At 40.9% G+C, this 23,384-nt stretch overlaps 1 protein-coding gene across 4 annotated transcripts in view; it reads right to left on the bottom strand.

Moving 5' to 3' along the window:
• The window catches only part of LOC144312780 (uncharacterized), a 740,032-nt gene that overhangs the window by 264,378 nt on the left and 452,270 nt on the right, over positions 1 to 23,384 (bottom strand). The gene's annotated exons all lie outside the window — the stretch shown is intronic.

Below are 23,384 nucleotides of genomic sequence, written 5' to 3' on the forward strand. Positions count from 1 at the left end.
TGAATCCCGTCAGCCAAACTCCCAGCCACTGATTTGAGTTCTGCTTAAAAGAGATGACAGGGGACAGACACTTGATAACTCTGTGATTCAGGGCAATATCACTGCTTAAAAAGAAGTCCTGCTGGGACTTACTTTGGGATATAGTGCTGGCATACCAGTAAGCCCACATTCCTTTTTCAGAAAAGTTTCTTCCCCACACCTGATGAGGGGTGAGTATGTTTTAGCATGTGATCCACTGTAAGCCATAGCCAAATACACACCCAACACACACAAAAAGGCAACAAAGATCCACTAACTGGCTAGGAAATAATCAGTACCCTTCCTTGAGAGTTTGAACAAAGGAAAAAAACAGATATAATCAGATACATATAAGTTTAAACTGAGAGGTCATGTGAGTCATAGATGGGATGGTCATTTTTAGCCACACACTTACAGACTGGTTGCCTTAGAAGGTAGTATTACTGAGAGAAACCAATCAACATTTTTTAATGCATCTAGAGAGGGAAAAAAAAAACAAAAACAAAAAAACAGACGAGAGAAAACTCAATCCTTAGGACCTTTACATCAAAGCATATGTTTTTCTGAAACAAAGTACAAAATTGTCTTTCATTTTTTTGAAATGTCCCTGTAAACTTTCAAAATTCTCCTTTATAAAGAACCAGCTACAATGAGTTCAGTTCTTTGCAAATAAAAAAATTTCCTATCTTGAATTTCCCCAAGTGGTAAACACTGGTCTTATTGTAACCTGAAGCTTCCTTTTGGGTGTGACAAATTAGACTACTATCTGGATTTAGGACATTCTTCCCTACCAGCCTGGGCCACTAAAGCCCCAACATTACTCCCAGCTGAGCCAGTCTTAATTATGCAGATATTTCTCTTTTCCCCCAGCTTTATTGAGGTATGATTGACAAATAAAATTGTATAGCAAATATAATGTGATAATCTGATACTCATAAACATTATGAAAGGATCACACCATTCAGCTAATTAGCACACTCATAACCACACATATTTATCTTTTTTTATGATGAGAACACTTAAACTCTATTCCCTTAGCAAATTTCAATTACACAATACAGTATTATCAACCATAGTTACCATGTAATACACTAGATCCTCAGATGTTATGCATCTTATAACTGCAAGTCTGCACCCTTTTACTAACTTCTCCCCATATTCCCAACCACCCAGCCCCTGGAAACCACCATTCTACTCTATTTTTATGAAGCCAATTTTCTTTTTTAAAAAAATTCCACATAAAGTAATACCGTGCAGTATTGATTTATCTCCATCCAGCTTATTTCACTTAGTATTAATAATGCCCTTTGGTTTCATCCATATTGTCACAAGTGACAGGATTTTCTTCTTTTTATGACTGAATACTATTCCATTGTATGCTTGTGCGTGTGTGTGTGTATTACATTTTCTTTATCCATTCATCCATTGAGGGACACTAAGTTGTGTTTATTTTTATGTCTTGGCTATTGTGAATAATGTGACAACAAACAGGTGTGAAGTGATATCTCATTGTGGTTTTGACTTACATTTCACTGATGGTTAGTATCTTAAGCACTTTTTCAAGTACTTTTTGGCCATTTATATATATTCTTTGGGGAAAAAATGTCTATTCAGGTCCTCTTCCTTTTTTGATTGGATTATTTGTTTTTTTGCTATTGAGTTGTATGGATTTCTTATGTATTTTGGATATTAGCCTCTTATCAGATATGTGGTTTGCAAATATTTTCTCTCATTCCATAGAGAAAACTTTTCATTTTGTTATGGTTTTCTTTGTTGAGCAGAAGCTTTTTAGTTTCATGTAGCCCCAACTTGCTTATTCTTTCCTTTGTTGCCTTTGTTTTAGGTGTCAAATCCAAAAAAATTATTGTCAAGACCAAAGTCAAGGAACTTATCCATTATGTTTTCTTCTAGGAATTTAAGGGTTTCAGGTCTTAGTTTAAGTCTTTAATACATTTTGAGTTAATTTTGGGGTGTAGTTTAAGACAAGGGCCCAGTTTTATTTTTTTGCATGGATATACCCAGTTTTCCTGGCACCATTTATTGAAGACATTCCTTCCTTTCTTCATTGTTTATTTTTGGTGGCTTTGTTCAAAATTAATTGACCATATTATATGTGAGTTTATTTCTGGGCTCTCTATCCTATTTCAGTGAGTTCATGTCTGTTTTTATGTCAATACCATACCATTTTGATAATTATAGCTTTGTAATAGAGTTTGTGTGTAGTGCCCACTGATATCTTCATAATCCATGAAAATCAATAGGAAAAGCAGGATTTGATTTGCACAGATTTCCAGAACATGCTATTTATTAGTGACAGTCAACCCACAGAGCCTAGGACTCCTGAGATTCTGGAATAAGTTTAGCTGACTAACCTCATTCAAACATACTCCAGACAATCCCCAGGAAATTATTTCACCACATTATTCTTTCCAAGGGTCAAGTCTTACTGTGAGCTGGTTACATTTGTCTCCTCTTTTTACAACACAGCTAACTTAATGCTGAGAGGTCCTTGCTGTCTCCACATCTTCCTGTACTGACTTCTTTCTTTGCTGAAATACAGCTGGTAGACCTAGGACACTCATAGTGAAAGGGAACCTGAATTATCCATCAGACTCACCAGTGTTTGCTGAGCAATATTCTCCTCACTGTATCTTGTCCTTTTTCTCCAGAACCAGAAAAAAGTTTTAAAATATGTATTTATTGGAAGGCAGGTATTAAGAATACATTTATTTACTCATTAGATAGAAATTAATGGATGTTCAATATAATTAACCTATTATCAGTGATTATATGTTTGTTAAATTTCTATGCAACAGTTCTATAAACAATCTTAAAATATTTGCTCGAGCATGGTAGTTAAGGATGTAGCCCGAAGAGTCAGTTGCCTGGGTTTTAATACTAGCCTTTCCACTCACCAGTTGTTATTCGTGAACATGACACAAACTTTCTAAGGTTCAGTTCCTCCTCTATAAAATAGGAATGAAAATAGAAACAACCTTGCAAGATCATTGTGTAAGTTGAATGACATACATGTGTGCTGGTTAATTCTGTGTGTCAGCTTGACTGAGCCATGGTGGTGGAGGGAGGGGAGGGAAGGGGGTACCCAGAGAATTTATTAGACGATATTCTGGGTGTGTTTGTGACTATGTTTTTGGATGAGATTAACATGTCAATTAGGAGGTTGGGTAAGATGGACTATTCTCCCTTATGTGGGCAGCCCTCATCTAATCAGTTGAAGGCCTGAATAGGACAGATGAATAACCCTCCCTCATATAAGAGGGAACTCTTGCCTTAAAACAAAACCTACTTGAGCTAGGACATTGGTCTTGTCTGGCCTTTAGACTTGGCCTGAAGCATCTGCTCTTCTTGGTTCTCAAGACTGCCAGTTTGCAGACTGATACGTCCATCATCAGCTTACCTGTTCCTCAGACTTCTGGATAGGAATGGAGCAACACATCAGCTCTCCTGTGTCTCCAAATTGCTGACTGCAGATCTGGGACTTCTCAGCCTCTCTAACTGCATGATCTGATTCCTTATAATAAATCAATGTAGATAGATACATAGATACATAGACTGACCCTACTGGTTCTGTTTCTCTGGAGAACTCTAACTACTACAGCATGTAAAGCATTTAGCACAGTGTCAGACTCATACTGAGCACCTAATTCAAGATAGCAATTATTATAAATAAGGGGCCATAGTAGGCACGGGAGGAGGTCACCACTGAGATGACTCAAAATCAAATATTTGCCTTCAGGGAACTCACAGATTAATAGAAGTGATAGGGTGTGTATATTACTAAATGTTTGTCCTTTGCTTAAAATCCTTCAATGGCAACCAATGAGCTGTGAGCCAGAATAGCTGACTCCTAAGTATGGAATATAAGCCTCTCTCTTATCTAGTCCTTGAAACACCTTTGCACATCTTGTTGACATGGTTTTTTCCTGTTGCACACTGAGTTCCTTCCCACCTCAATGGCCTTTCAAACACTGCACCTTTGCCTCTGACCATGGGTTCTCTTTGATTCCCCCAAATCTCCTATTCATCTGTCAAACTGCATCTTATATGACTTCAGATGCTCCTCTATACATATTCCCTTTAGCACCTTTCCTTTTCCTATAAAGCACATTCCATAGACCAACATCACTACTGGTTTTCAAATCCTGTAGAGGTCCAGCATGAATCCAAATCATCCCTATCTAGGATGCCAACACATTGAAGAACTCTGGAGGAGCACCCAGAGGCCACATGCTAGTGTAAGGGATCCAGGAACCTCTGGGGAGAACCTAACCTCAAAGAAGATGACCCAAGAACAAAGCCTTAGGCCCGCTCAGGAGGGTATTAAATTTAACTGAATATTTACCTAAAAACCTAAAAAGCCAGTGGTCAAAAACTGTCATCTTATTTCCCTTACTTTCCTTAGAAATACTTACTCCATTTCCACTTTCTCAGTCCAGATTTTCTTCTTTTAACTTCCTGGAACATGGGACAGAACTAAACATGAACAATTAATGAACAATTCACCCCATGCAAGGTTGCAAATTATCTTCTTGAAAACTATATGGCTGGTTATCTCAGTAGTCAAAGCTTACAACATGGATCCAGTCTCCATGTAGACCAAAAAACAACTACACCCTTGGATGCATTCAAAGCTAATATGAAGGGATGTCAATCTAAAATGGAACTAGAGGGATCCCTGGGTGGCTCAGCGGTTTGGTGCCTGCCTTTGGCCCAGGGCGCGATCCTGGAGTCCCGGGATTGGGCCCCGCATCGGGCTCCCAGCATGGAGCCTGCTTCTCCCTCCTCCTGTGTCTCTGCCTCTCTCTCAATCTCTGTGTCTATCATGAATAAATAAATAAATCTTTTAAAAAAATAAATAAAGTAAAATGGAACTAGAGAAAATAAAATGGAAAATGTCATGTATATACCTTCAGAAGAATAGAATTTAAGAACTAAGAAACTCATTTCTCATGACTGCCTGATTTACAGAAGACTGAGACACATCTCCTGACCAATGATCATCTACCAAGAATCTTTCCCCTTCCTCAAGCCAAAGAACTTACTGCTTGGACTCTGGCTGGACTTTCCTCTCTTTACATTCCCTGCCCATAAATACAGACTGCCCCAAACCCTCAATGGACTTTCCTGTAGCTTGTTACAGCATAGCTTTCTTGAATTGCAACTCCTCTGCTATTCCCAAATAAACTCAATTTAATAAACTAATTTGAGTTTGCCTCAGTTTACCTCTAATAGTAACATATAGGAGAGAATAGAGAACATGACATGAAAGGGATGCAGAACATACTCTCTTCTAGCAAAATAAGAGCAACGTGGCCTACTCCTGGAATGTTGTAGAAGCCTTGCCTAATGCTTTGCTGTCCCCAGCCATTTCTCATAGCTTTCCAATCCCCACAGTTAAAGCCATTCCATATCCTATGCAGGTTAAGACACACATAAGAGATCTAAGATTCAAATTCTTATCAGAAATAATCCTTAGCAATATTTAATATTATTGTATTTGATTACACATTCAATATAAAAACAATAGAAACTACAGAAAAGCTCAAAAAGCTCAAAACTAAAATTACCTCCAATTATATCACTCAGAATAACAGATAGTATTTTAGTACATGTTTTTCCAGTTTATACTTGCACATGCAAACATATATACACATCAATGGTAGTATATCAAAATATGGTTGTGTGATTTGCTTTTTTCCCTAACTATATAATTTGAGCATTCTCTCATATTATAAACAATCTTCTAAATTATTATGGCTTTGAAATCTATTAAATAAAAAAACCATAATATAGTTAACCAATCCTCTGTTGTTGGATAGCAAGTTATTTTCCACTGTTTTTGCTATTCTAAATGGCCTCACAATTAATGTTCTTAAGCCATCATCTTTCTGAGCCTCCAGGGATTTCTTAAGTTAAATACTAAGAAATGGAACTGCTGAACCAAAAGATGTGCATATTTTTAAGAATTTTGGAGTTGATTTCGAAATAGTCTCATAGAAGGGTACCTTGGCCAGGAAATTTTTTTCCAATAGTACATGAGACTTATTCAGAAGAATTTAAGGAGTCCTAAGCTCATAGAGATAACACAGTATCCACCTATCCATCCATCCATTCATCCATCCAACCAGCCAGGCATGTAACAAATATTTATTGAGTGCAAACTCTACACATGTGCTAGAGACAGAGTAGTAAAAAAGACAAACATAACTCTTGCCTTCCCTTACTCTCAGTCTAGTAGAGAAATCAGACCAGCAATGACAACTCTGACCAGTTTAACCCTACTACTGCTTCCATTCCGACACTGTCTCAATTTAAAAACAAGGTCTCTCTTTTATTGTTAAGACTCAGAGTCTCATGCTGGGTCTTCTTATTTTTTCACAACAGGGTCTTTTTCTCATGAGTTTTCTTGGAGATGCTATAGGGTACTAGAACAGCAGCCAAACCAGCTAAGTTAGCTATGCCAGACTCCAGCGGCACATTATTCCTTTTCTGGAAAAGTAATAAAAATCATGACCACTTTGGGCCCCACTTTACTCACTCTGTGCCAGACCTTATACCAGGCACTTAATATAAATTATTTCATCTAATGCAAACAACAATGTAGTGGGAATGATAACTGTTCTTTTTCTAATCTACAAATAAACAACAGGAGGATCAGAAAATTTTTAACTTGCTCAGAGAACAGAATCAGGATATAAATACAAGTCTCTCTTACATGTATTTCACTATACTGTTTGCCTGGGTCTCTGTCTATGCCCTGCTACAATGCTTTGTCCTGTCTGACTAGGCATTTCCCTGATCATCCCCTGCTAGGACCATCTCCAAAGGCAATGGGCAGCCGGGGCCTGGCCTCCAAACTACTTTGACAGGGTATCAAACTGCCTGGGGGCAAACCCAATAATATCTACTGCCAGTTGTTGTGCCCAAGATAGCGAATCCGAGAAACCACCAAGGAGACGACACCGATGCAAACACACGAGGGTTTATTTACAAGCTTCGGCTTGGGTCCAAGTATACCCAACACAGCAGAGCAGGGACTTGGACCCTAGTTGGGTTCCAGCTTAGTTTTAAGGGCTGGTCTAGGGGACCTCCAGGAGGGGTGGAGGAATTTCTTAAGTTCTGTTTACATTCTGATATGGGGCTTTCAAGGGCATTGAGCTCTGTTCTCATTCTAATATGGGGCTTTCTGCCACTGGCTTGGCTCTGTTCTCATTCTAATATGGGGCTTTCTAGGGCTTTAAGTTGTAAGCTGTTTTTTTTTTTCCTGTAACTGAAGTGAGGTAAAGTTCAGCTCTTATTCACAGGGGCCTAGGATGGCTGTACTTGTGCTAACGCTGAATTTAAGGTGGAATGGCCTTAATTTTCTCGGCCTCCACACCAGTGATTCCAAAAGTGTGGACCAAAGGTCACCTGCTACAGAACAAAAGGATGTCCTTGTTTAAGTGAATAAGCAAAATAGGGTATGTGCATACAATAAAATATATGCACAAAAAGAAATGTAGGACTGAGTTATGCTACAACATGGATGAACCTCAAAATACTATACCAGGTGAAATGGTCCAGATGCGAAAAGAAAAAAACTAGATGATTCCATCACAAAGACATACAGCAGATTAGTGATCACCAAGAGCTGGGGAGGAGTAGGGGACAAGAAGTGACTGCTTACTGGACACAAGTGTTTCCTTTGAGGGTGATGAGAATGTCTTGGAACTCAACAGACGAGATGGCTGCACAACATTGTGAATGTACTAAATACCTCTGGATTGTTCACTTCAGGATGGTTAATTTTATGTCATGCGAAGTCAACCTCAATTTAAAAAAAAAAAAAGGAGAGCAAAAACCTACTAAGTCAAAATATTTGGGCTCAGAAATGTCCTTTTGTGTAAGATCCCAGGTGATCCTGGTGTACACTAAAGTTTGAAATTACCTTTTAAAAACTCCCAGGACAGCTAAATAAGACAATCCAAAAGAACCCAGAAGTTAAAGTTTTGTTTTTTGTTTTTTTCCAAAGCTCCATTGTAAGAAAACAAATCCTTAAGCAAAAGCATGATTATAACTAGCACAAAAAAGCCCTAATGCAAGACAGCAGCATTGATCTACCTGATGCCATTATTTCCAATTAGCAAGGAATCCAGAGGACTTTCCTGGACCATGTGCATACGTCCAACCTAGTCACTGGGAAGGCCGAAATGAGGACAGAATGCAGGAGGCAGGAAAGGAGCAGTGACATACGTGAAGAAGGATGAATGTTAGGCCAGAGGAGGAGGGAGACTGGCTAATCGATAGGAACAGACAAAGTAATGGCACAGCTCCTGCACAGCCCCAAGTTCAAGTAAACAGGAATCAATGGGCTAAAAACTGTGGATTCAATAAAGCCATTAAGTCACGGCGATTCCTTTTGAGGCAAATTAATTCCTCCGTGGCTATATGTCCCCTGCGGCTCCCAAAACTCAATAGTCTCCTGGCAAGAAATTTGGTTGGCATGGCTCTCTATAGAGGCTTCAGGACTTCCTCTCCCCCATTTTATCCCTGTGGGAGGGGGACATCAGCGCTTTGGCTGTCTTCCATCAAAACATTGTTCTTGCTTCAAGCCCTAAGTGAATTGCTCATGTTACAAGGGGAAAAACCTGATTGCATCTGCTAAAATTTCACAAGAGGCCAGGTCCTCAATGGTTAGTGCTGTTGGTGAGAAGCCTCCCAGAGAAACATACCAAGTCACTGTGTGTTCCCTTCCTCATGAACACAGTAGCAAGACTAACCCTGAGATGGGTTCTACACTAAGAATATCATATGCGTTTGTCTTATTTAATTCCTGCAACAGCCCTACAAGGTAGGCACTATTGTGTCTATTTCTTGGATGAGGAAACTGAGTCTTAAATGGTTGAGTAACTGTGGCTATGTCCCGGACTCCAAAGCCTGTCTCATGACCACTGCCCTGTACCATCTCCACATATTGAAATCCTCCAAGACCCCAGGAAATGATGGAATCCCACTCCACCCACCACCTGTCAGGAGTCGGAGGGGATAAGTGAGAGCATAAAACACACACACGCAAGAGTGGACTTTCTCCCAACTACACAGTCTTTGTTCTGAGGGACACTGACCGATAGACTTCCATAGTTCCCTACACTCTTATTGGCCAAAACTTTCATTAGCACATAGCCAGGTAAGGAGGAAGAAAAGAATATTTCAGGTGAGTGAGTGCTAAAGACCAACAACCTAGACTTGCTATAAGGATACACATTCAATACATTCAGATAAATTAGAGCAATTGCTTTGGATTTGAACAAACTGAATCCTAACTCCTGGTTCCTCCTTTAAGTTTTATGACCTCTGGCAGTTTTGACCTTGCTAAGAGTCTACATTCTCATTTGTAAATTGGAGATATTTATCTCACATGGTAGCTAGAAATGAGTGAATTGGGTATTCCACATAAGAGCACTTAGCACATGCCTGGCACAGAATGAATTTTTAAATGCTAGCTGCCATTACTCTGCCCAAGTCTAGACCACTGCCATGACAATCAACTGCACACATGTTGCCTTCAGCCTGTCTGGCAAAGGTTAGAGCCTATGTTCATATAGACCTGTGCCCACATGAACCTGGGTGTTCCTCACACTAACCAGTGTGTGGCCTAGTTATATGACCTCTCTGAACTTTAGTTTACCTAGCAGCTGAGCAGAGATAATAGTATCATCTACCTCCTAGGGTTTATAGCCTGCAATATTAAAAGGAGAAGAGCTTTAGTAACAGCCTGGCTCCTGGTTTTATGAATTAGATCAGCCATTGTAATACTCTCTTTACCTAGAGTTTTAGACTCTACTTTTTTTTTTCTGTCCCAATACTGCAAACCATGTTGATCAGGAATTAATGCAGTATTTTAAAACTCTATGGGGCACACAGCCAAAGGATCTGGGTAAGAAGCCAAGGCTTGCAGTTCATGGCACTTGGAGTCACTGGCCACTAGAGGCCGTTGGTAAGCCACAAAAAGCTGGAAGGATGCCTACCTGTCAGGTTCTAAACACTGTATTTCTTATTTAAAGGGCTTTCTGAATTATCAGAAATCTAGCTCAGAGACCCTTGCAAGGAGGGATGCCTTTATTTTCTATAAGGGTGTTAGCCCCATTTCCTCCTGAGGTTGAAAGGAAAAGAAGATGGGCCATAGCCTGCTCCTACTTAGTGAACCCCAAGGCTGGTCAGGAAAAAACACCTGCGTGGTAGCATTTGTGAAATCCAGGGAGAACTTTAACCTGCAAGAATATCCCTGATGCTCATTGATTGGAATCCCTTTAGGTCATATATACTATGAACTTCTAAAGCCCACTGATAAATGTGGATATCCAGGGAGGGGACTGCATGGCAGGCCACTATTAGATGCTGTTATATAGAAAAGGAAATCGGAGAGGGATCCCTGGGTGGCGCAGCGGTTTAGCGCCTGCCTTTGGCCCAGGGCGTGATCCTGGAGACCCGGGATCGAATCCCACATCGGGCTCCCGGTGCATGGAGCCTGCTTCTCCCTCTGCCTATGTCTCTGCCTCTCTCTCTCTGTGACTATCATAAAAAATAAATAAATAAATAAATAAATAAATAAAAAGAAAAGGAAATCGGAGTACAAGAGGAGGCATGCAAACCTGGAGTTCTAAGATGTGGGTCTGAATTTTAGGTTAGCCAACTATTAGCTGTGAAGCCTTGGGCAAGTTAACTTAACCTCTCTGAGCTTCAGATTCCTTTAAATCCCCTATTTTGTGGGCTGTTGCGTGAGTTTAGTGAAATGAGATGACATGTACAAAATTTTGCACATATAGACAGACTAAATGATTTTTATTAGTTATCCTTCCTTTCTCAGGTCAAAGTAAGAGCTGAAATCAAGGCCTGGAGAATAAACATGCTCATGGGGGGTTGGGACTTTAGGAAGAGGAATAGGGTACAAGTAAAGTTTAAAAAGCAGGAGATACTAAAGTAGATGTCTCTAGCTCATCAATGTCCAGACAAAGCAAGTCAAGAAAACTTGACATGCCTGTGCACATATTCAGAGTTCTTTTCCTGTTGTGGTATTTTAGGGTGTGTAATGGTGTGTGTGCGTGTACGTGTGTGTGATGTTAATGGTGTTAAAACTGCAGCTCAGATTTATATCCCAGATACCAGATGTAAAGTCCCCTGAAGGCAGGACAACAGAGGCAAAATAAGAGTAGAAAAAACAACAGGAAATAGGAGGAAGACTATGAGTCTGCCCAATTCTGGACCTCACGCTGTCAGAGACACAAAACAAATCAGAGCACATCCAAAGGGGAGGGAGTGGCTTGAGAAGAATATACAAACAGTCCCAGAAGGCAAAGTGAAACAACCAGTAATGATTCACTAGAAAGAGAAAACAAAGGGAATTTGATTCCTTTCTCTGGATCTACTTTTCCAAGGAGGTAGACAGGATCACTGAGTATTGGAGAGACTGTGAAAATTGTATTCAATATCATACCTTCCGTGTGTGCGTGTGTGTGTGTGTGTGTGTATGCGTTATGCATCTTTCAAGGGAAAAGGATCCACAGCTCTCATTGGACATCAAAAAACTTAATCCTTGACATAAATAATAACAGCTAATATTTATCAAGCAATTACTAGGTAGTAAGCACTGAGCCAAGCCCTTCATGTAAATCACTGGATCCTCACAAGAACCCTCCAGGGGCAGGATCGCTGACTATGAATGCAGGCTCTGGAGCCAGCCTGCCTTACCTGATATCCCAGTTCTGTCACCAACTAGCTACAGGACTTCTGGCAACCCGCTTTCTCGGTTCCCTAGTCTGTGAAAGGGGGATAACAATAAAAGCCTCCAAAGGTTATTGTGAGGATTAAGTTAGTACACATACAGCTCTTCAAACAGCAGATGACAGATAATATACTTTATAACTGTTAGCTATTCAGTGGCATGCTGGTAAGTGTCTTTAAACCAACTCCCAAAGAAGCAAAATAAGCTCTAATTATAGTATTTGACACTTTCTGTGGTATAAATGGTATATTGGCCAATGTCAAGCTATCAAAGTAAAGCCAACCAACTCGTGAAATTCCTAAAAAAAAAAAAAAAAAAAAAAAAAACTAAACTAAAAACTTAATCAGTTTTCATGAGATGATATCAGCCAGCTCCAGCACAGACTTACATTAAAGCCCTCGTCACTGGGTACTAACTAGAGATAGCCCACAGATGTCTTCCCAATCCCCTGATGGAGTGGAGCTCATGTAGAATTGAGAGCCAAGTTCACATTCTGTTAAAAGAAACAGGTTTGAGAAGAGTTTAAGAAAGGCTGGTAAGAGAATGGAATCTGTTTGGGACAAGAGTTGTCTGCAGGTGGTAAACATGGATCTCCCTTGAAGTAAGTGGAAATCAGCACCAATCACATATGGAGTGCTCATGACATGCAAGGTGCTTTACCTCCATGCTTTCACGCAGTCCTCACGACAGCCCTTTGAGGTAGATGGTCTTAGGTGGTACTTGCCCCAGGTCCACAGAAGAGGGAAAAGGGGCTCCAAGACATAAAAATCTGTCTAGGAATGTACGGCAGAAGGGACAGAACCTGAGAGCAGAGCCTAGGCCTGTGTGACTTCTTACCATTTCTCTGTGCTGGTGCTCACACAACAGAGAAACACCGAGGGAAGGCACTTGGATCACTGTAAGCGTGGAAAGAGACATCCTTGGGTAAATTCTAAAGCTGGATCCTTGACTTCCACATTTTTCCACAGCCTGCTCCAGAAAGCCCCTTCATGGGTGAATCCTTCAAGCTGCTCCATAAACACAAGTCTCCCCCAGCCACCCAAATCTCCAGGACCTTTCTGCTGCTGCCACTGTGGGGTTGCTTCCCCATGGTGGTTCTCTGGGACTATCAATATCTTCTGCCCTTATCCACTAGAGTCCTTCCCACAGATAAGTTCAAGCACCCAACCTGAGGCCATTTAGGGAAACTACACACATGAAGTCATATAGTCATGTGATCTAGGAAGCCATGCAAAAAATACTAAGTCTTTCATCATCCCTGATGGACATTCTCCTTTTATTACTCTAGAGAGACCATAAGGATGTAATTAGAATGACAGTTCCAGGAATTAGATTGTTCAGTTCCAATTATGGCTCTCTCATTTGTTAATGATGTGACTTTGGGTGATCTACAAAATCTCCATGTGCTTCAGTTTCCTCATCTGTAAAATGGAGATGATAAGGGTACCTACTATCATGAGGATTCAATAAAGTAATATTAAAAAAGGCCTTAAAGAGAGATTAAAGCAATATTGTAAAAATATAACACATTCAGGACACCTGGCTGGCTCAGTCAGTTAAGCGTCTGACTCCTGATTTTGGCTCAGGTCATGATCTCAGGGTCATGAGATCAAGCTCTGTGTCAGGCTCACACACTGGGTATACATCCTGCTTAAGATTCTCAATCTCCCTCTCCCTCAGCCCCTCCCCCCATATATGTATAAAACACACTCAATGCTAACTGTTACAGCCTGACCATCTTCCAAGTGTAACTTCTAAAAACTCACTGGGCCCCATCCTCCCATTCTGGAATTCTGGTCTTAGTACTCCTCGACCCTACTTCCAGTGAAATGTACATTGCAAGCTTTACATATATTTTTTAGGGGACTACCTTGACCTGTGAATCCCATCCTTGGCCATGCCCATCAGCTTACAATTCTTCGCTTTTCATTTCAGTTTGTCTATCCATGATTTAGCTCCCAGAGCCTTGCCTTTTCCTGCTTCATTTTTATCTCCCCCCTATTTTCCCTGATTCTTTCTACATTCAAGGATTTATCAACATCCTCTTCTTGCCTGCCCTTAATCCCTCTTTAACTAACATAGCTCTTTATCCAATAGCAACCCTCATAACCACTAAGAATCAAAACAATTGGGAATATCCACTTAAGGGTACATTGGCAGTGCTAAAGGGAATTGTAATATTGTACAGAGAAGATCCTGAATGATCTTCCCTTCTAACAACCACAATTTCTTTACCTCTAATTTACATGCCACCATTCCACTTTCACCATTTCGAAAGCCATCTCTCAGTTTATAATGATACATCAAGGGCAAGCTTGAAACTATAGCATACCTCTACCATAAAGATAAGTCTATAATGTATATCTTTCAAAGGCAACATTTCATTGGGATCTGGGCTGAAATTTAGCAAGTTCCCAGTAATAAAATACTGTTCATAATAGCACGCAGTAGCATGTTTAATCAGTAGAAAGATCATGGCCTTTTTCATGCCATGAAGACATATATATTATAGATATGTGACCTTAGGCAAGTCCTTTGAGCCTTGCCTTAGTCATGTGTAAAGCAGAGCTAAGACTAAGAGTAAGTGTGGTGGTGAGCACCGAAAGAAGAAAGCCTATGTTTATCACCAGCAGTCATTCATCAATTGAACATATGTTTACTGAGAACTTGCTGAGAGTTAGCCTCATGGTGTGGCTGAGAATGCATCTAAGGGAAAGATATAGTGTCTGCCGTCAAATTGTTCACAGTGCTTTTGTGAAAACATATCTTGGCAACTCTGTGTTAGAAGAATACACAGGATGCTCTAGAAACCCAGAGAAGAGACACTTAGAAAAAGGCTTTGAACACAGCAGGTACTTAGCAAATGGGACTTCTCTTCCTTAGTTGACAGATAGACCCTCTAGTAACCAAATCAAAATATTTTTTACAGATAATGCCCTAGAGGGTAAATTCTAAGTAATACTTGTCTTCTCAGACACTAGCAGGTGTCATGTCCCACCATCCACCCAAAATACAGGGGGAGAAATCCCCCAAAGCTTCATTAGGCAGAGGACAGAGAGCCATACCAACCAAATGAGTTGAGCCCAACTGTTCATTCCATTCATTAGAGCACTCACTGTTCTTATCTTGTGGCCAGGAGAGCAATAATAAAGAAAGCAGCCAAGAAAATTAATCAGGACCCAGAGAATTTTAATAAAATGTTATTAGAAGTCAGCATAAACTGTGAGGAAAAGAGGTGCAGTCTCTGGGGCATCTATTCCTGTTTTAATTGGATGACTCAGGTCTAGTTGGTCTAAAAAAATGCCCCACTGACTCCTAGGTTTTGCTTGTCGGGCTCATTTCCCTACAGCAGAATCACATTTCTTAGCTGTTCTCCTTCAGTCCCCATCTTGCCCAACACCTGCCCCATCCCACTTTTATTAGTGACCCCCTACCCTCTATTGCAGAGGGCCCTACTTACAGCACATCCATGACACTTTCTGTGACAGACAAGTGTCCATGTCAGAAATCAGAGAACCAGGCATATGGTCTCAGCTTTTGCCTTTAACCCTACTGTGGAACTTTGATAAAAATCTCCATTCCCCACTAGGTCTCATCTGTAAAATGGGGACATTGGACTTTTCATTATCTCTGCTGGTCTTTGATTCTAAAAAGTACACACATACCCCATGATTTGCAACAAAGGAATTTGAATAACAGCTGTATCCCCACCTGGCATTAAAGGAGAACATGATCTTGTTTTATTCTTTTCTGCTCCCAGGGAAACCTCCAACCTGAATAAAGGAGTTGGCTTCTCTGCCAGCTGTCTGATATGAACCAGCTCTCCCATAGGACCTTCCTGCTCATCCCTCCACAGGGCACAGTGTTATCAACACATTGGTCTTCCCTCACCTGTGCTGCTGGGCCAGTTCCTTACATTCCTGTAGTGCTTTGCTTTCTAAAATGCTGCCTCATCTATTGGGGATTAAGGAGTGCACTTGTTGTGATGAGCACAGGGTGATGTAAGGAAGTGTTAATTTACTATATTGTACATCTGAAACTAATATCCCTTATGTTAATTAACTGGGATTAAAATAAAAACTTCAAAAAATACAAAATAAAAGGCTGCCTTGCCTATTAACTTTCTCAAAGTTTCTGGGAGGTAGGTAGAATGGACATGATTATTCCCAGTTTGCCTATAAGGAAAGTGAGGCTGAGAAAATCGAATTGCTGATGTTATATAATCAATTAAATGGTAGGCTAGGTTCATGCTTAAATCTCCCATCCATTGCTCTTTCTACTCTATTACCATACTCGATTCAGATAACTCCAGGGATATCCCAAAACTAATATTCTAATAGTCCAGGATAGGGAGAGTGTGATACTAATTTAAAAATTACTAATGAATACTCACTTAAAAATAAATTGTGTAATGGATAAAAGTATATGAAGGCCAAAGGCTAGAGAAAGAAAGGGAAACAATAACTTTTCTTTGGTTTCACCAAAGAAAATGACACCAACTATAATGGAAGTGGATCAGCTTCTTGGCAATAGGAAAAAATACTGCAAACACAGCTTTGAGATTAAATGCTTTAGAAAGAGCAACGTAAGGATTTTTTCCTCCTCCTTTAGTTTATTTGCTCTTTTATTAATATTCTATATTTCATAGTTACAAAAAAAATCTTCTACAGCATAGTGAAAATAAATTGGTAATGTCAGCACTTTCTCTTCACAGCTGGGTCCCAGGTTGGTAATGTTTTTCTCCCATAAAACCATAATCCCATAAAATTTAAGGTTATTAAGTTGCAGGTGAATAATTCATGAGGGCAATTATGAAACATTTATGATGGAATATTATGAGCTTCCAAATAAAAGAAAACATTTGGGGTTGCCAAATTGACAAACTTTGGTAGCTGTGTTTAGATCTCCCATGAGGGACCTATGTGGACATTCTCTGCTGCCTTGGACATTGAAAATGGGTTAATGTCCCTCCAAGACATGTCTAGAACATATCCTAGCAACTCAGCCAGCTGGTGTCACAATCCACTGTAAGAGGCATTAAGTATAGCCTGAGGCCAACAGTAACAGTGAGGAGAACAAAACCCTTTGAGGTGTTATACTCCGTGCCAGGCTCTGTGGAAATCACTTCCCATGTATTAAGTCTTCCATCTTCACAATCCTCCAAAATCAATATTATTCTTATCAGCCCCATTATTTAGACCAGAAAACTGAGGCACAGAAAGTTTAATAACTTGCCATAAATCTCATATCCAGCAAGAGGGAGGGCCAGGATTCCAACCCAGGATGTCGAGCCCTTGTGTCTCCACTCCCCACAACTATGACGAACTGCCAGGCCAGACAGTGCCTGGAGAATGATGAATTCTGGCATCATTCAGGGGTCATTTACACATAGTATGTCCTGTTCTTCAAAGCACTTTCCTATGCATTATTCCCCTCTCACAAGGCTTCTCTGTAACAGCATCACTGGATGCTGTTGGATTGGTGCTATTGTCTCCATTTTACACAGGAATAACTGAGGTCCAGAAAGTTTAAATGACCTGGTCAAGGTGACATAGCAAGTTAGTACAAGCACCACAATTGGAACTTCAAGGTTTAACCACAGTGAAGAGCACCATAAAATAACAGAATTAGAAACAAATCTCCTTGCTAAACCTCCCATCTAACACAGCACTTCTGAAGACTGACTAATCAGGCTCTCCTTAAACCCCCCAGTGATAAGGAGCTCCTAGCCCAACTCAAAAACCCCTTCCACCATTGTAAAATTCAAATGATTTTCCCTATCCTGGGGCAGTATTTGCCTACTCACAATGGACTACTGTTTTATCTTAAATCTCCCTTCTCTGCTTAGCAGCTGCATGACCCCTCCTCCTCAAGGGTTTTTCCCCTCTGCTCTCAGCTTGTCATCTCCGCCCCCAGGGATCTTCAATTATTCCTTATACAACGTGTGTGTGTGTGTGTGTGTGTGTGTGTGTGTGTTTAAGACTTTATTTATTCAGACAGAGAGAGAGAGAGGCAGAGACACAGGCAGAGGGAGAAGCAGGCTCCATGCAGGGACCCTGACATGGGACACTGTCCCAGGTCTCCAGGATCAGGCTCAGTGTTGAAGGTAGCGTTAAACCACTGAGCCACTGGGCTGCCCCATAACATGTGTTTTTAACCAACATCCTTTCTTATCTCTTCCTAGATGTGCCCTACTATATTAATACTCCCCCGTCCACACAAAACTGAAGCCCATCTCCAGAGACACCTGTTTGGAGTTAGGCATCTCCTCCCTCCTACAAGGAGCTGTAACCACCCCTCCCTCTCCTGACACAGGTAAATCTAGCCAATTCCCCATTTATAATGCATTTTTATAAGTGTGCAACCCCACCCCAAAACTTTTTCATTTGATTGGCTATCAAACTAGGTTGCCTTTATCACATCTCTCCCTCTGCACACATCCTCTTCATCTCTTGCAAGATATGGTAACTTCAAAACATCTTCTGGTGGGATCCCTGGGTGGTGCAGCGGTTTAGCGCCTGCCTTTGGCCCAGGGCGCGATCCTGGAGACCTGGGATCGAATCCCACGTCAGGCTCCCGGGATGGAGCCTGCTTCCCCCTCTGCCTGTGTCTCTGCTTCTCTCTCTCTCTCTCTGTCTATCATAAATAAATTAAAAAAAAAAAAAAAAAAAAAAAAAACATCTTCTGGTACAGGCAGAAATAGCACTTTCATCTGTTGAAAGTACCATTTCATTTGTTGCCATTTGCTCGGCTGTTCTCAGCAGTGAACATGGGCTGAACTTCTGAGGATGCCCAAAGTAGTCCAAGGAAATAGAGGAAAAGATGCCTACTAGGAAATAGGATGAACCAGCCTCTCCATCACAAGTTGACTGTTCTATTAGATCTCATCATGGCATAGCTGTGTTTCAAGGACTAGTCATTGCCTTCCTACTAGAGAGATGGGCCCTCTACTCTTTAGGACTGAGAATGATCATAAAGACATCTTTTCTAGACTCCCTGTCTTATAGGAATCTGAGGCACAGAGAAGGGAAAGGACCTATCCAGTCAGTGCTAAATGTGGGACTCTAGCCCAGGCCCCAGGATTCCAAGCCCCTCTCTACTACATTTGAACCTCAGAAATCAACTGGTCCAACACCTCATTTATTTTTTTAAAGATTACATTTATTTATTCATGAGAGAGACACACACACAGAGAGAGAGAGAGATGCAGAGACACAGGCAGAGGGAGAGGCAGAGGCAGGATCCATGCAGGGAGCCCAACATGGGACTCAATCCCAGGACTCCAGGATCACAACCTAAGCCAAAGGCAGACGCTCAACTGCTGAGCCACCCAGGCATCCCCAGCACCTCATTTATAGTTGAGGAAACTGAGGCACACGGAGAGGTCATCCAGCCTAGGGGTGCTTGGTCCAAAGATGAAGGTTCATTACCCTTGCTTTTAACTGAAGAAAAAAGGAAATGTTATCTATAGCATTTCTGTGCTGAGGCCATCCGACCCCTATCACAGATGATAATACCCATATCATTTGACTTCTTTCAGCACCAAAGGCATTTTGCAGTGAGAGCTGGGCCTCATCTTGACTATTACTTCACTGCTATGTGTTCCCCAATAAAAACAGACATGCTTGATTCTCTAAGTCACCCTGAGATCCTCACGAAATGAGGACACCAGGGAGGACACTCAACTCAACATGGAAATGACAGGAATTCGAATCCAAAGGCACCCTAAGTCAGCACATTCTGCTGCCCATCAAGGATACTAGTCTAAAAAAATACCCAAGTAAAAGCCCACAATGAAAGCCCAAAGGTGAGCTAAATGAAACTATTCTATCACAAAAGCTGCCTTAACATCACCTGACTATCAATATTCTGCAAATAATACTCAGTTGCCAAAGTCCTCCAAGCAAAATTCTATTATGCACTCTCTTCAGACAGCACACTGTTACCAGCCTTCTGTCATGATACTCATTTTTCAGCCTGTTTTCTGCCTGGATGTGCAGGTGATCTGTATCTCCAGATTGAACTGTACCCCCTTTGCTTACAGTTAGCTACAGGATGCTGTTGAATAAAGAAGGATGAACAGGTGTCAGTGTGGAAGAATCAACACAAGAGAGGCTTAGGGTGGTAATCTGCCCAGCACTTGTCTTAAACTATATTTATCTTACCTAGTTTGTGCATGACTAATATCTTTTAAAAAGCAAAGTTTTTAAAAAGATGCTTTCTTTCACATTTTTGAAGTTGAGGAAATATATTAGCAGCTGTTCACATCAAAAAACTATTCTAATTTCAGGTAACTTGAATGGGGGCATATGGAGTTTTAGGGAGGCCTACCTCCAACTCCCTCATGGCCACTGTCAGGTAACAACCACTAAGGCAAGAAAAAAGACCCCAAAAATGAAGCCAGGTGGCCAGCCAGTCCCGGAATTTCCCATCAAGCTTCATACTTTGTACTTCTCAGCCAGCCTCCTGCACCATGTGGAGGCATTGCAATTCTCCACATGCAGACAACAGGAGGTGGCAGTGGGTTTCAAGCAGGTGAGCTTGTCTCAGAGAGCTCTGGCAGTAAAGTTTGGGTTAGGGAAAACCACCTATAGCCTGAAGCATCTCTGAAGAAGGATTTAGAGGACTCTGTTTTGGGAATAGCAGGTCTTTTTTTTTTTTTAAATGTTTATTTATTTATGATAGTCACACAGAGAGAGAGAGAGAGGCAGAGACATAGGCAGAGGGAGAAGCAGGCTCCATGCACCAGGAGCCCGATGTGGGATTCGATCCCGGGTCTCCAGGATCACGCCCTGGGCCAAAGGCAGGCGCTAAACCGCTGCGCCACCCAGGGATCCCGGGAATAGCAGGTCTTAATTAAAATCCAAGTTGCTGTATTTGGAACCCTAGAGATAACCTGGGGCCTTCAGGTTCCCTGAATGGTGAGCCATTATCACCTCAAGAATCCAGCTCATCTGAACAGTTCTGAGCACAGGGTACTGCAAGCACACCTTCTTTAGCACAGAAGTTACAGCATACACACCCTCATTTGCTTCTGATTTTCAATTACATTGGTATAATGTACTTAAAATCTGGCTTTTATTTGGAAAGATAAACACAGCAGTTTGGTAATTTCATTGCTATGTCAATTTGCAAAGAAAATTCTATTTAAACTCAGTGACTGGCCCACTGCCACCATCCCAGCCAGCAGCAAGCTGTCTAAAGGGACAAGAGAAGTGCCAGCTGAGTCTCTTGGGTGGATGATGCAGCTGGCAGGAAACCACTCCTTGTCCCCACAACTGTGCCTTGAGATGCTCCAGAGGTTTTCTCAGGGTCTAAAGCCCAGACTTAGAAACAAAGATCGATTTTTTTTCTTATCCTTTCTAGCTGGCTTGCATATAGCAAATATTCATTAAATGTCTATGATGCACCCATCACTATGCCAAGTGTTTTTTACATGGTAACTCATTTGATCTTCATGGCCATCCCCTGAAAAGTCTATTATTATCCTTGATCTAATGGCTGAGCAACGGAACTCATGACATGAACAAATTCTCACATTTTGTAGTCCTAATGCAATCCCAACACTGTCTCCTCACAGCTGACATGTTTAACCACTATTGGAAGCTGACTTTGCTCCATTCACCTGGCCAACCATTAACCTACCTGGAACATAGTAGATATTCATTAAATATTTGTTAAAGAAATGACCTTGATTCACAGCTCAAACTCAAGCTTGTTCCAACCACAGGGTCTTTGCAAAGGCTGTGCCTTTTGCCTGAGCCATGTCCCTGCGCCTCTTCACCTAAGTATTGATTCAGCCATCACTTGTTAGGAGGTGCCTTCCTGACCCTCCAGTCTGTGTCAGGTTTCTTTACTAAACACTTTTAGAGAGCCACATCTCTATTTCACAGTCTGTGCCTCCATCTGCTACCATTCAGACATTCATACCTGTATCCCCCACCAGACTGTACGTTCCAGGATCAAAGGGGGTGTGTCTCTTGCAGGAAAACAATGAATCCCCAACATCCAGAGCAGTACCTATCTTATGTCAATAAACATTTGTCAGTGAATGTCTAGACCACACTCTATTTACAGTCACAGACCTTTTATCCTGGCCACGAATTGGAAACTCATATGGTTCAAAGCTCACACATAAATATGTTGGTATAGTTGAGTGAAAGTTCAAAAATCATGAAATAATTCAGGGTGTAGGTCCTACTGATAGTGAATGATTTTTCTAAGTGAAAGACAGTACATTATTATTAGGTTAAAAAATCTAGAACTTCAATACATATATGGATGAAACTCAGGAGATGTTTCCACTGGTTTGGCATACATACTCCTCATCCTTTGAATTTTGTTCCCACTCTTCTTACATAATGTCAAAAGGACTTTTGGAAAATAAAGACATGATTGCTTTACAACCTGTCTAAAGGATATTCCATTATATAGAATTTTAAGGGATAGTTAAAATTATTTTGTTCACCAAAGTTCTGTTGTGGAAGACAAATACAGGTTTGCCCTGCTATCTGAATGTAGAATGTTCCTATGAAACCTTTTGAAAGCCAAAATGATGTAAAGCCAAGAATCAATTGCCATTTTGTAAAAGTGAGAATCCTCTTTGGATTTCTTACAGTTAGTGAAATGGGTACTAATATAGATCTTTTATAAAAGCAAAGTGGCATAAAGCAAATTTTCAGAGAGTAGGGAAAACCTGTATTAGGTATCATTATGCCATTTACTGGGATTGGAAATAGATGCACCATACAGAAATTTTCACTGCAACCTAATCTTCTGAAATAAGATTTAATATGTAAATTATTTGGGGAGAAGATAAGCTAGGGGAAATGATTATATGAGGTTTCTACCTGCATTTCTGAATTAATTACTTAATTCATCAAGTATTTACTGGATGTCTGCTCTGTGTCTAGCACAAGGCTACATTATTGAAACACAGTCCCTTTCTCAGCAAAGTTATGTGCAATTTGGTTATGTGCACTCTCTGTATAAGGCAAGGAAGTGAACCCCCAAAGATGTTTGGTTGCTTGCTCAAAAGTCACATGTGTATGGCTAATGCCAGAACTAGAAGCCTGTTTTCCCAGCAAACAGCAAACCTCTTCCAGCTGATAGACGTGACTCAGCACTACTTAGGGTGGATATGAGGATGGGCCTATTGCTGGGGCTGAGCTTTAGGCCACAGCTTGAACCAGCGATTAATCTGGCTGGAGCCATAGATTCCCCTTGTGAGAACAGGAATAGTCTCTGGCTTAATCTCTGGTTTATAAGGAAATCAAACCCTTTGGTGTTATTTTACTTTTTATAGGATAAAATAAAACATGGGGAAACAGGGTTGCCATTGGTTCAACAAAGCAATCTGATATGGTAGAAGCAGCACCAATTAGGAATCAGGAAATCTGAGTTCCTATCCTGTCTGGGCCACTGACTCTCTTGGGTTCCTACTTCCCCTCTGAGATAGTACCTATGTGGAAAGCCACAGAGTCCCCAGCTGTCAAACCAATGGGCTGGACTGTGCATAGGGATTCTCGACCTTGGTTGTATGTTGGAATTCTGGAGGAGCTTTAAGTAAATAAAAAAAAAGAAG

Source organism: Canis aureus, chromosome 4, assembly GCF_053574225.1.
Source record: "Canis aureus isolate CA01 chromosome 4, VMU_Caureus_v.1.0, whole genome shotgun sequence".
Lineage (NCBI taxonomy): Eukaryota > Metazoa > Chordata > Mammalia > Carnivora > Canidae > Canis > Canis aureus.